General features: G+C 45.8%; 1 protein-coding gene across 19 annotated transcripts in view; it reads left to right on the forward strand.

The window, feature by feature from the left end:
* The window catches only part of ZNF618 (zinc finger protein 618), a 278,012-nt gene that overhangs the window by 128,446 nt on the left and 134,654 nt on the right, over positions 1-14,912 (forward strand). The gene's annotated exons all lie outside the window — the stretch shown is intronic.

Here is a 14,912-nt window from a genome sequence, read left to right on the forward strand (position 1 = left end):
CACCATCTTGGGACCAGAAGTCCTACCTGTGACCTTTGCACTGGCAGTTCTTCCCATTGTCCCCCTGGAAATGCTCCTTTGTGGGGGGGAGGGGGGAGAGGGGGCTGCCACCTTTGAACTAGAAAAAACCAAATCATACATTAAAAGTCAAACACCTACTATAATGTATTTTAATTTTATTACAAAAAATATTTTGTTGTAATTTGTGTTTGCGTGCTGTATATAGAGGTGATTGCATAACAACTCAAAAATAATTCTTAGTCTTGTATATTGTGGGGGGCTTGGGTGTGTATATATATGTGTGTATGGTGGGATGCATGTATGGAAGAATGTGGGGGATTTGTAACAGGGTGTGGCTGTGTGTGGGGAACATAGGTTATGTTTGGGGGTTGTGTACATGTGGGGGTTGTGGGAGCAGGGTGTTGGTGTGTGGAGTTTATTGGGTGTGAAGGGGGATGTGGGGACCCTTCCCCCATACTCCCCCATAGTGCAGTAGCAGCAGGAGGGGGCACTCAGAGTGCTGTTGCCTGGCACAGGTGCTGATGCCTAGTGGGGCTGTAACAGGTCGTCCTCCCCAGCGCAATCTTCCCTGGTAATCCGTGCCTTACGTGGGGCACCCTTGGAGTCTTCTTTGAAGTTCTGATGTCCCGCTCTCTACTCGCCTGCCACATCTTGATGGAAATTATTATGTCGATGTTCTTCGAGCAGGAGATTGCCTATTGTATTTTGTATGGTGGGGCCTTTTACCTACATGGGTCTGACCCCTGTCTTTCTCTAGCTAGGCCTCCTCATCTAACCCCACCAGACAGAGATTGACTCTGAGGCTCTAGCCTTTTCTGGTGTCTTGAAGCTTGTGGCCCCTTTCCTGCTCCAATCTGAAGCCTGGCCCAGAGGCACGGCCACTGGTCTGAAGTGGGCCCCAAAAATGAGGCCACCTCCTTCCCCTAATAGCCTCACCCAAATCACCGGATGTTATTCATGAATCAAAAAAGAGAAGAAAAAAAAACTGAACAGTCCCATCTATGGGTAATAACTGCCACCAGCAAATGTGATTAAAAAAAAAAAGTAGCATGTCAGCTTACGTTCACAGGGTTTATGCTTCAGCTCCCCGCTGTTGGCTACAGTCCTTGCTGTGGTGTGGCTGCTGTCTCTCCGACGCTTCTGTAGTTCCCCTCTTCCTGCCTTTGGACCGCTCGCCAAACCTCTCCAGGGAGCTCTGGGAGGCACTCGTTCCCCTTTGGCTGCCGCTCGGCCCAGGGTTTTTATAGTCCTGGTCAGCTGACTGCCTGGCCAGGTTCAGCATTCAGCCCCTTCCTTACCAGAACTCTGTGCCCAGAAAGTTCTGGCCTTAAAGAGGTGGACTTGCCTTCAGGTGACAGGGCTAGGGTTCCCTGTTACAGGGTGCAGCTCCGGCTAGCACTGCACATCACAGCAATGGGCGTAACCTCCACTGAGCAGTCTCTATCGCCGGTGCTCCCCACCACACACACGCAGCTCCTGCACTTGCACGGCATGGGAGGGAAGCCCCAGGCACTGGAGCTGGCTGCCTTCCCCGTCCCTCCCACATTGTACAGCCCCAGTGGGGAAGGCAGCTGGTTCCAGCGTGTGGAGCTTCCTTCCTGTGTTGTGCGAGTGAGGGGGGTTGTGCATGCTTGGTGGGGGACGCTGGTGATAGAGACTGCCCAGTGAAGACTGCACCCCTCGCTGCGATGTGCAGCGCTGTCCAGAGCTGTGCCCTGCCATGCACGAGCACTAGGGTCACCCCTAGGGGGGAGTGAATCAGGGTGACTGCCCTGGATCTTGTGCTTTGGGGGAGCCCTGTAGAGCCAGGACAGCTCAATGTCCAGCCACTTGCCACTCCCCCTGGGCGTGGGCTCTGCACTGCCGCCAGCCCCACGCTCCGTGCTCCTGCCCAGCTGCAGCTCGGCCCCCACCCCCACTACTTTCCTGCTTGCTGTCTGGAGCGACTGGGAGGCAGAGTAGGTCCCTGGGGGCTGCAGCAGCAGCAGCAGCCCCACCCAGAAGCTGCTTGCTGGTCAGGTCGAGCCGTTCTGCCCACAAGGGTGGGAGCAAGGTGCAGCAGGGTATGTTTGGGGGTGTTGGTACGCATGGGTGCCTTGCTCCCACTCCCATGGATGGAAGGGCTGGGCAGGGTACAGTTTGGTGGTGGGTGCTGCAGGCCAAATGAAAGCGCCTGGCAGGCTGGATATGGCCCATGGGCTGAATTTTGCCCGCCCCTGACCTATAGGCATTCCTGTCTCCCATTTCATTACATGACCCTGTTTTCTGTTGCTTATAATCTTGCCAAAATATAATAATTTGGAATGAGATTTTCTATGATGGGGAACTGCTATGAGCTAAGAAGTTCTAGTGACTCACAGCTGTTTAGCAGGATTCAGGGATTTGATGTGAGAGGTCATTCCAGGGTCAGGTATGTGATGTCCCTTTTGCTCATCTTTGAAAATCCTCTCATATGTGGCAAAATTATGAACCTCATGTTCAGTAGAGACTTGGCAGCATTTGCAGCTAAATTCACCCAAGATCTCATGGGATACTGGAACTGAGAGCATGGAGGCTGTCTATTGTGTTCGCAGTGATTCTTCTGATGGGAGAGGAGGAGTAGCCAACCTGTGAGCAACAGAGAAAAGGTGAAGTATGAGGAGACGAGGGCAAGAGTTTGGGTGGTAGAGAAATAAGCGCCTGGTTGTCAGAAGTTAGGATTAGAGGCATGGCCAGGGGAGGACGGGGACAGGAGACGCAGAAGATGGGGATGTGATGGGAGCAGACAGAATGATGTGCATCTTCTTGACAGTAAATGATAGGTGGTCATGTAGTGAAAGTGTAAATTATAATACATAGATACATGGGAGAGGACTGTTAATGTTATACAAGCAACCTTAATTCTGGGATTTCTTGACTTTTGAGGACTTGTCTTAATAACATTAACATCTCTTAATGTAGTTTTCTTGATCATAATTTATAAATGGATTCCATCCTCCATTAGCATCTGGTTAGTGTCATCCCACTAAGAGGTATATGAGGCAAGGCCCTTGTCCTTGAGAACCAGTGCTAGTAGAATTTGTGGGAGTAAATTTGAGTGCGGGGTGCATTGATTTAAATCAAAGTCATTTAAATAATCCATTTTAATAATGTTTTAAATCATTGAACAGAAAGCCTTTCTATAAATCCATTTTAATCTTGTTTTTTTTGCCTCTGCACTTTTAGTTATTTTCCAAAAGAAAGGTTGATTCGTATTGGTCGGTAACCATTAAAATGTTGATTTTTCAGGTAAATACAGCCTTTCTACAAAATTTAGTACTGTTTTTATTACGGAGGTTGATATACTGTATGCGCACTTATTTAAGTAATTAGCATATATCTATTCACGTTCTTTTTTAAAATCTTTTTATTATGTTAGAAAATGGTGAATGATGCATTTCTTATTTACTCAATGATTAATTTTTTTACTCATGATTTATGTCAAGATGCATTGGCTAGAAACTAGAATTAAATTAAAATGTACAAAAACAAATCTTAAAATTGTTATGATTAGATAAATAAAAACTACCTCAAATGCGATGAATACTTAATAAGTTTTAAATGCAGAACGTATTTTGATGAACTCGCTGATTTATTAAACAGAGGAATTGTTATCTGTACTTAGTGAATTGAACTGATTGTTTCTGGTCATCATGTCCTTCAGGATTATAGAACAAGTAGACCTCATCCTTTCCAACTATGTTTTTATTCATAGATTGGAAAGGAAAACAAGCTTTTCTGCGTTTTCAACTCCCACTGGTTTGTCAACTTTGAATTGAATTTAGTTGATTAAACTGAAATGAAAAGATTATTCTCTCTGCAACTGTAGACAACGTTGCTACTGTCAAAATCTGATTACCACTTCACCAAACTCCTTCCTGGTGCTAAGACCTGTTCACTGTAGTGGTAGTTTGGTTTCATTTGCACAGTTTCTGTGGCTGCATCCAGACGAGTGCGGGCGTGCAGTATGTGGCACTGCAGACCCATTTGTGGCAGCCACACATGCACATGTTTCCTGTGCTGCAGTGCGGGGTCTTTTTTTTTACCGTGAGAGATCCCAGGGTCAGAAAAACCCACACTGAAAAAAGTGGGGCGGCGCATGTAGTGGCAGCATGCACCACTCAAAAACTGGAGCCTGGCCAGCCAGAGCTGTGCTCCTTGCTGCAGGAGCGCTGTGGCTGCAGCTCCTCGAGGCCCTCAGCGCCCCAAGTAAGACTGCTCGGGCCAGCACAGTTGGTGGCCCGGTGGCCCCTACACAACGTGGGGTACCCTGCTGTGCGCCAGGGCACACGTGGCACAGGTATCTCCATGGAAACATTCCAGCTCACCTGGATGCAACCTATGAGACCATATGGTGCACTGGATGAAGTACATTGCGTGTTATGATGGGTATATGTGGGATTCATGGATTCAGATTCTTTTGTTGTAGGGCAGGGGTGGGCAATTATTTTGGGTGGAGGGCCGCTTAATGAGTTTTGGTGAGCTGTCGAGGGCCGCATGGGTAGCCCTGCCCCTTGACAGCTGCCCTGCCCCCTTGGCATCATCTTAGAACCAGAAGTCCCACCCCTAGCTCCTGACCTTTGCCACCAGAGGTCCTTCCCTTTGCCCCTGCTGGAAATACTTGTTTTGGGAAGGGGAGTTTCAGAAGCCCAAATCATACACTAAAAGCTGGCGGGGTGCTCAGGCGTGCAGCTCCTGGCGCTCTCATGCCACCAGGGGAAAGCCCTGCACGCTGCCACGGAGGCAGGAAGTGGGGCTTCCCACCACTTCTGGCGGAGGTCCCGACAGCTGCATGTGGTGGGAAGACAGCCAGCTCCATCGCGTGGGGTTTCTGGTGGTGTGTGAATGCCGGGGGCTGCATTTACACTGTGGAGAGGCCTGCGTAATAGAGGCGGGCTGTCCTGACGGTGCTCCGTGCCACCACGTAGTCGCCCAGCAGCAGCACCACAGGGGCCCTCACCTGCTGCTGCTGCTGGCAGCTGTGGGGGCTGTGCAACATGGGAGGTAGTGTGTAGTGGTCCCCCCACTTTCCTCCCCACCCATACCTTGCCCACCTGATCTCCATGCTCTCACTGCCCCCCTGGGCATAGGTTCTGCACCCCTGCCAGCCCCAGTTGCAGCTTCTCCTGCCCCTGCCACAGCTCCCCCACCCCCACTTCTCTACCTGCTGCCCGGAGCAGGTCCCGCAGCAGGGAGACAAGGAGGAGCTGCTGGAGGCTGGGGGAGCCGAGCCGGCCAGGCCCTTCTGTGTACCAGGGAGCAAAGCATGCAGGCTGGGTGGGGCACAGTTAATTGGTGGGTGGCTGCAGGCTGGATGGAGTTGCCTGATGGGCTGGATGCAGCCCGCAGGCCATATTTTGCCTGTCCCTGACCTAAATGCACAGATCTTGCTTGGACCTTGACAGGTACAACAACACAAGGTACTTAGGCACGTTTGAAAAGTTTATTCCAGATTGAAAGTTCTTTGTTATCACTTCATATCTCATTTCATTTCTAAAACATGCTTTTGCTTTTTTTTTCTTATTTCTGAATTTTCCGGGGTTGGATTTTAACCAGTGGTAAAATTTATTTATTTTTATAAAGCTTGAGCAACAACTCTGTAGCTGTTTTTGGAGTTATGTTTGTCACCTTTCACATACTTCTTTGCATGGTTAAAGACAAATTTTTCTCAAGTTTCATTTGGGAAAGGGGTGAAATTTGGATGTAGCTAATTCTGGAATGTGAACCAAAGTAGGCCAGTATTCTCAAGTGTTGTTGTTGCTATTGCTGCTGCTGTAGAATCTAGATACTGTACATATACTGAATTAAAAGATGGCCTCTACCCACAGAAAATTAAAATGTGAATAAAGCTACATTGCAGAATAATGTCAAATAATTAGATATTTTGAAAATGACGATACACGTATTGAGTTGATGGTGTTTGCTTATAGTTTCAAAAGAACTAGAATACCTCTCATGGAAAAAAAAATTATTTACATTTTTCTAAAGCTAGTAAACCTTATGTTCCTCAGGTGTAGCTTATTGTTTAAGTGTGAATGAAATTGAAGCATTAAGGCAGTGCTCACCCTGTGGACTCCAGAGTCGCGTAAAAGCAGAATCCTGGGCAGACCTGTTAAGAGCTTACACTTCCACACCTGCTCTGCATCTGCCCCTGAGCACTGCACAATCGTCCCAAACTTATATTGTGTAGCACAGGACGGACAACTTTGCCTGTATGGAGCCCTACAGATTTCAGTAGGGCTCTGTAGCTGGAGACTAGGCTGCTAGCATGCTCTGTACTGCAGGTTTCAGACCTATATTTTTGCTGTGAGGCTCTCAAAAGAACAAAAAATGCTACATTACAGTTGTATTACCACACTTCCACCTGCTTGTAGCTATGTGGTTATGACTTAGTCATGAATGCATGGTCATGTGCTATTTCTCTGCTTTAATAGACTTCTCTCTATAATCTTTCCTTGTCTCTTGTACTAATGTGTGCTGCTGAGTCCAAGTATAAAAAGAAAGTCTGTGAGTATTAATCATGAAAAGAACACAAAAAAACAAAGCAGTCGGAGTTAACGAACTTTGTAAATGAAAGGTCAAAATATGAAACAGATAAGTAGGCAGGAACTAAAACATGAAAATGGAAAAGGGAGGTAAATGCACACACACATACATACATATCTATATATAGCTATATAAAATGTGTGTGTACACACATATAGTAAAATTTAATATATATAATATATGCTAATATATATATATTATATAGTGTGTAAATATATCTGCTGAACAAGATTTTAGTATACAAGATTTTACTCTGTGTGTGTGTGTGATGCATGCATGCATGCATGCATACATACATATAGCTATATCTATATCTATGTATATCATAAAATCCTGTTCAGCAGTCCTTTTCCATACCCCTTTATTAGTTCCTTGTCTGCATGCTGTCCATTTAGGTTCTAAAACTACAAGTACTTATGCAAATACATAACTTCAGGTACATGAGTAGTTCCCCTGAAATATCTGTGAAGACTGAATTTTAAATTAGTGTGTAAGCACATTTTGACCAGAAGTGCTTGCATATTCATGCAATAATGGACTGGAAACAGAAAGAAGCTGAAGTCAAATTATTTATTTTTTGTGAATTATTCACTAATTTCTAATGATGGATATAAAGATTTTAAATGCATTCCATGTATGATTCTTTGCAAAGCAGCACTTACATTGAGTTGGAAGATAAATCATATGAAGCATAAAATAACACGTATATAACAAAATATACAATCTGAAATAGTGTAGTATCTACCCACATTACAACTCTAAGGGAATATTTCCCTTAAGAACAAGTTTTGAAAAGCATGTTGTTGTCCAAAGGGAGGAAAATCCTGCTATGTGTAGTGACAAAGTAATGACAATACATACTGTTTTGTAGAAAATAGATCTTGCTGTAGTAGAAATATATCGCTAGAGCAATGCTGTGTCCCCTTGGAGTTGAAGTTTAATTTGTGTGTGCATATCTATCTATCTATCTATCTATCTATCTATCTATCTATCTATCAATATACGATGTGTGTGTGTGTGCGTGTGTTTATGTATGTATATATGTGTACATATGTGTGTATGTGTATATATGTATATGTGTGTATATAAAATTATTCCAGTGTTGTACATGTACCAAAGGCACCAGTTCTGCAGTCTTGTGTAGTTACTTACTTTTTATGCTGTAGTTTTGTTTGTCAGTGCTGGTACTCACAGAGCAAACGCCTAAATGTGTGCATACATTTTTTTCAGTTTGGTGTGTCATACATATACAAAAATAAATTCTGTTGGGCCCCAGTCCTGAGAACACTGCTGCACACGAATAACTGTACACTTATGGACAATTACAGAGTCCAGTGAGATGCTTTGACTTGCCTAAATTTATTCATCTGTGCAGTATTTAGGGACCTTTGATTTTTAAGAAGTAATGTATGATCTTGTAATTACAGCGGTGTGACCAGGCAATGCATATGCCCAAAGGGGCAGAGTTAAGGTTGTTCATTTTTACCATAACTTTTATAATTTTTGACTTGACAAATGCTTGTTCATGCAAAATTTCCATGTTGTAAATATTTTAGTGTGGAATTATAATTAAAAGGTCCTTTGACTCCTCCCTTTGATCCAGGACAAGAGATTAGAGTCACTTGTTTGGTCATGTTTTATATTAAACCCTCTAACCTAATGGAAAAGTGTAATTTAACCTATCAGGTACTTTAGATGGCAGAGATGCCCTAGCACCTTGCACAGTTCCCTGCCCGGTGCACAATATTAAGACTCCTTTTTGTAAACAGATCTAATCTTCTAGAAAATGCCCTGAAGGTTTGAGCAATCTACCAGTTACAGGAACCCATAAAGCCTTTTTTTCCATTGTGTAAGCATGACAAATCATTAATTTTTGATTGATTGCTTTGAATTATGGGTGCTCTGACATCCTTTCTGTAGCTGAACAGCTGTATAACAAATGAACATATCAGTGCTCACAAAAGATTGGAGATCTAACAGAAGCAATTACATTGTCAGCTCCTCCCTTCTGGCTTTTCCCAGGCAATGAAGGGAGGAAATTTTTTACCAGAAATTCCTCAAGTGGCTAAAATAATAATAAAAAAATGCCTTTTTATAATTAAATTAAATCTTTATCTCTTCACTTGTAGCAGACTGCTCAAACTATCAGAACGCGAAGAGGGCTGCTGCTTTTTATGGCTTAGAGAAATCTTCCACTAACAAAATTTCACATTAAGAAATAAAAAAATAAATAAAATTACAATTTTTTGGTTGCTATTCCTTTAAGATTTTAGAATTACACCACTGCACTAAATGTGACCTCCATAACTTTTAAATTAAGAATTTATGCTGTCTTGAAATTTATGAAATATTTCAGCATGAAAGAAAGCCTTTTTCCCTCAGGAAAATTGAGCAATAAATCACAGCACTCTCGATTTACTGCCCTACAGCCGGCCAGAGATAGGATTTTTTTTTTTCCGCTTCGTTCTGAAAAAAAAAAATGTAATCATATAAGACAGCTTAGCTGCTATCCTCCCACTCTCTAGAATTTTTAATTTCAGCTGTTTCTGCTTGGATTTATTTCCAATATTCCTGCTCGGCTTTTCAATTTCCTCAGTTATTAAATTTTAATTCAGTGCATTAGCATTTAAATTAAAAAAGGGTTTATTTTATCGAAATCGTTGGCTAGCCCCCATCCTGCTGCACATGAATTGCCTGTTTCTGCCATTTGCACAAAATGTGAAATGCAGCTAATGTCTTTTAACTTATATTTGCACAAATTCAGAAATAAAATTTCTGGGTTTGGAATAATATTGTCTTTCCAAGAAAACCTCTAATCAGAGAATAGGGAAAAAGGACAATGTGCCTAGCAATTTTAAGCAGAAAAAAGGAGGTAACAACTGCCTGATAGTGCAGTTGTAACAATGAACATAGTTGCTGAATTAGACAATTCACAAATGTGAGGGGAGAGAGCTTGACCTTTGCAATTAGAGCGAGATAGATTTGTTTGGGGCGGGGGGTAAATCAGGATGAATTCAGCATTCAGGCCAGCATTGAGGGACCATTTTGTCTGGGAGGGAGGGGGCTTGGGTGGGCTTGAGCACAGGGCTGGGGGCTGCAGGAAGGGGAGGAGGGAGGTGCCTGAACTTCTGATCCAGCCCTGTCCCTGTGATTAGCTGTTTGGCTTTGGTCAGATTACTTAACCTTTTGTTCTCAGCTTCCACAGATGTTAATGGGGCTCGTATTTGCTCTTTAAAGAGGATAGCTGTGCAGATTGGGATGAAGGAGATCTGGGGTTAGGTTGTGATGTTTCTGACATCCTAAATGCCCTTGAACAAGTTACTTAGGGAATTGACAGACGTCGGGGCCGGGGGGGAACACACTTTAATTAGAGTGGCTCCAAGAGCCACTAATTAAAGCACCCAGAGTGTCATGTGTATGTGTGTCCCTGTGCTGAAAAATGGCGGTGGGGCCACTTTTAACTAAAGCTCATTGAACAAGCCGTGGTTAAAGCATCCCCACTGCCATTGTTCAGTGCAGAAACGCTGATGCACGTGACCCTGGAGTCTGCTGGAACGCGATAATTACCGCGCTCCAGCAGACTCGATTAATCAAGTCTGCTATGACACGCTGTAATTACAGCACGTCAGAGCAGCCTTGATGCACATGTATAGGTGCCCTTAATATTTTAATGCTTTGGTTCCCATCTGTGGAATAGGGATAACAGTAGTTTCAGGCTGCATCTTTTTGGAGCACTTGCATACTACCCAGTTTTGTAAATATATACATTACCCCAGGTGATCACTACAGGAACATTGTTTTCAGAAGGCTGGATTGTACCATCCTGTCGCCATATTAACCAACTTCAAACCTGTTGCTGGGATCCAATTTTCAACCTACTCAGATAAAATGTACTTACAGAACATGTTGTCTAACTACTGCTATTACCCTCTAACTTGGAGGATTGCTCATCCTTAGAAAGCCATCAGATTATTAAACCACTGCCTGTGCTCCTGCCAGTGCAGAAGTCATGGTGGTGCATAGTTTTCGCTCACTACATCCTCATGCTTTCACTAGTCAGCCACAGACTGAAGGGCAACTGCAATTCCCAGGATAGGAATAACACAGGAGCCATTTCAAATCACAAGGTGAAAGGGTCTGGAGGTGTGAGGCGGTCTCTGGGAGGGACTCTGGCATCCTTGTTGCTCCTTCTCAATAAAGCTGTGTTTAACTGGAGAAAACTACCTACACATCCCAGATCTAAAACAAGAAACTAAGCTTTATGTTTGTATATGCATTGAAGGAGCTAATGTTTTAACTTACTGAGATTTGTCTTGGGATGGCAGGAATAAGTTTACTGTTGTTGTTTTATTGGAGGTCCACATTCAAAATAGGACATAGCCCAGTGTGCTGTTCAGCTGGTTACTTAGATTTGTATTTTTGAAGGACATGCATATCTCTTTGGCTCATTGTTGTGCCCCTTGTGTCCTGTTCTAGGAGAGGGGCTTAACAGGAGAGAGGAATGTAATTTTAAATGATTCAAGGGTGCTTTGGAGTTGGGGAGAGAACCAAGCTTCTTTATTAAATGCTGTCTATGGCCCCTGGCAGACACGCAGATAGAGGTGCTGTGGGATCTGTTGTAGGATCCTCACAATTTTGTTTTCTGCCATGCCACACATATGTGGCAGGAGGCGTGGTTGTGGGACTGAGCATCAAATTACATCGCAGCATATTGCCAGGGCAGGGGAAGCCCAATATCCTAATCCCCCAGCACTAGCAAGTGGTATGCTTCCATGGCTAGGAGCTCCTTCAGCTGATCCAGGCTCTTAGCTGCAGGGGTCCACCATGTACCCCATGGCTGGGAGCTCTATCAGCAGACCTGGGCACCCAGCCACAGGCACGCAAGGTGCTCTTCTGTGGCTAGAATTTGGTCTGCCAATGCTTCTAGCCACAGGGATATGTCAGAGTCAAGGGCTCTGAGCCACCCCTTTGGCTGGGAGCAACGGCTGATCTTTGCTCCCGGGTTGGAGCCCTTGACTCTGATGGGACCCTGAGACTGGGAGCAGCAGTTAGTTGATCGGTGCACTCCCATTGGGAACACATGGGAATCAAGGGCTTCCATGCACCCTGGAGGCTGGGAGTCCCAATCAGCCTGGGCACTTGTTCAGTTAATGGCATGATGGGAACCAGCCATAAGGTTATTACACATATTTTGTGTAATGACTTCATGGCTTATTCCCGGTTTTATTGTGCTATTAATTGCATTTAATGTGTGGCCGGGTAGCTACTTAAGATACAGTTAACTGGATAATCATGTCTTAAGTGTGATGTATGCCAGGGGCCTAAGTTAGCTTCTAGAGTTTGACTTCAGATCACTCTTGTACTTGACCTGGCGGGATATGAATAGTGGGGTCCCCCAGGGCTCAGTCCTGGGCCCTACACTGTTCAACATCTTCATCAGCAACTTGGACAAGGGGGTGGAAAACATGTCGAAGTTTGCCAATGACACCAAGATGTGGGGAGAGGTAGGCACACTCGAAGGGAGAAAGAGGCTGCAGTTAGATTTAGACAGACTACAGAAGTGGGCGGATGGTAATAGGATGGGGTTCAATGTAGATAAATGCAGGGTGCTGCACCTGGGGAGAAGGAATCCACAGCATACGTACAGGCTGCGGAGCTCCCCCCTTGTGAGCACAGAGGTGGAAAGGGATTTTGGAGTCATTATTGACTCCAAGATGACCATGAGCCGCCAATGCCAGACCGCAGTCAGCAAAGCCAACCGCACCTTGTCGTGCATCCAAAGATGCATCTCAAGCCGGTCCAGAGAGGTGATACTCCCTCTCTATGCAATATTGGTCACGCCACAGTTGGAGTACTGTGTCCAGTTCTGGGCACCGCACTTTAAGAAGGATGTGGCCTGCCTTGAGAGGGTTCAGAGGAGGGCCACCCGCTTGGTTGGAGGGCAACAGGGCAGGCTCTATGAGGAGAGGCTGAGGGACCAGAACCTGTTCAGCCTTAGCAAAAGGAGGCTGAGCAGGGATTTGGTGGCTGCCTACAAACTCATTAGGGGAGATCAGCAGCAAATAGGAACGGCCCTATTCGCCCCAGCAGCACCTGGGGTGATGAGGAACAATGGCCAGAAGCTGCTGGAGAATAGGTTCAGGTTAGAGATTAGGAGGCACTATTTCACTGTTCGGGTGGCTAGGATCTGGAACCAACTTCCTAGGGAAGTGGTCCTCGCTCCTACCTTGGGTAGATTCAAAAAGAAGTTGGACGAATACCTGTCTGGGGTCGTGTGATCACAGCGTGTGCTCTGGCAAGTGATGGGGGGGGAGTTAGACTAGATGATCTGTTCAGGTCCCTTCTGACCCCTAACTACTATGAAACTACCTGAGGGGCTACCATAAAGAAGAAGGAAAGCATCTTTTCTATCTTGCTGCAGAGAACAATGATTTGAAGTTGCAGCAAAGTAGATTTAGATTGGATATCAGGAAAAACTTATTTGCTGTTACAACAGTAAGGCAGTGGAATAGACTGCCTAGAGAAGTTGTGCACTCTTGATCACTGGAGGTGTCCAAGAGGTTGGACAGGCATTTGTCAGGGATGATCTGGGTGTAGCTATGCCAATTCTACTGTAGGTATTTCCTAATCTTCCGGGCTTTGGCATCCAGCTGGGAGGGAATTTTTCCCCCTTCCTGTTAGTACATGTCAGAGGGGTTTTTTGTTTGGTTGTTTGTGTTTAATTTTTAAGCTTTCCTCAGAGGCGTTGGGTGTTGGCTGCAGCCAAGGCTGGGGATTTCGACTGAGGTGTGCCAGTGCTCCTGCAGGGACCTAACCCCAGAGGTTCCTGGCTGGAGGGTCTTGTCCCTCTGCTCAGGGTCAGATAGATAAATGTATTTGGAGTGAGGAAAGAATTTACCCTGTGGTCAGATTGGCATGGGCTGTGGGGGGTTTTGCCTTGCTCTTTATCAGGGAGCCTGGCCCTCTTCCTGAGATCTCCTGAGCGGGTTACAAGGATAGGCGGACGAGAATAGGATGGGTTTCAACACAGGCAAGTGCAAGGTGCTGCACCTCGGGAGGAAAAACCGGCACCATACCTACAGGTTAGGGGACTCCCCTCTTGTCAGCATGGAGGCGGAAAAGGATCTGGGGGTCATCATTGACTCCAAGATGAACATGGGCCGGCAGTGTGGGGAAGCAGTCAGGAAGGCCAGCCGTACCTTGTCATGCATCCACAGATGCATCTCGAGCAGGTCCAAGGAGGTGATCCTCCCCCTCTATGCGGTACTGGTCAGGCCGCAGCTGGAGTACTGTGTCCAGTTCTGGGCGCCACACTTCAAGAGGGATGTGGACAGCATGGAGAGGGTCCAGAGGAGGGCCACCCGCATGATCAGGGGGCAGCAAGGCAGGCCCTATGAGGAGAGGCTACGGGACCTGAACCTGTTCAGCCTCCACAAGAGAAGGCTGAGGGGGATCTTGTGGCCTGTTATAAACTAGTCAGGGGGGATCAGCAGGCATTGGGGGGAGTCACTGTTTTCCCGAGCACCGCCAGGAGTGACCAGGAATAACGGTCACAAGCTGGCAGAGGGTAGGTTTAGGTTAGATATCAGGAGGCACTACTTCACGGTCAGGGCGGTTAGGGTCTGGAACCAGTTTCCAAGAGAAGTGGCACAGGCTCCTACCCTGGGGGTGTTTAAGAGGAGGTTGGATGAACATCTTGCTGGGGTCGTTTGACCTCAGTACTCTTTCCTGCCATGGCAGGGGGTCGGACTAGATGATCTGCTCAGGTCCCTTCTGACCCTAGAAACTATGAAGCTATGTTTTAACAACCCTCCTAGCAGCAGGACATTGGCTGCCATGGTCCCCCTGTTTTACTTGTGGCAAGTTAGGGCATTATGTCTTGTATTGCATCAGGGTTGACTGTAGTTTTGGTTAAGAGGTTAGATAATGGATTCATACGAGATGGTTTGGGTAGGGATGACTCTTGTCTCAGGCAGGGACTGGGTGACCTGTCAGGGTCTTTTCCAGCCCTACTTCTCTATGGCTTCTGTTGCTGTGCACCTCCCCTCCACCAAAAAAACCCACAACTTCTCCTGTTTAATCCATGGCAGCCCTTGCACTTGAAAAGCCTTCCTGAACTGGCCTTACAAAGTTGCTCTCTTCTCTGAATCACTTCCCAGGAACTACTTCTGATGTGACTGTTGACAAGAAATCACCCACATCATGATGGCTGGGCTGGGGCGGGGGGACAGGAACGGGACATGGGACACGTGGACGAAATAACATGCAGCTTGATACCAGTTCCAAGATCCTTTATCCCACTCTTGATCTACTAAGACTTAATGCAC

This window comes from Crocodylus siamensis, chromosome 11 (genome assembly GCF_052110815.1).
Source record: "Crocodylus siamensis isolate JL-2025a chromosome 11, ASM5211081v1, whole genome shotgun sequence".
NCBI classification, from domain to species: domain Eukaryota; kingdom Metazoa; phylum Chordata; order Crocodylia; family Crocodylidae; genus Crocodylus; species Crocodylus siamensis.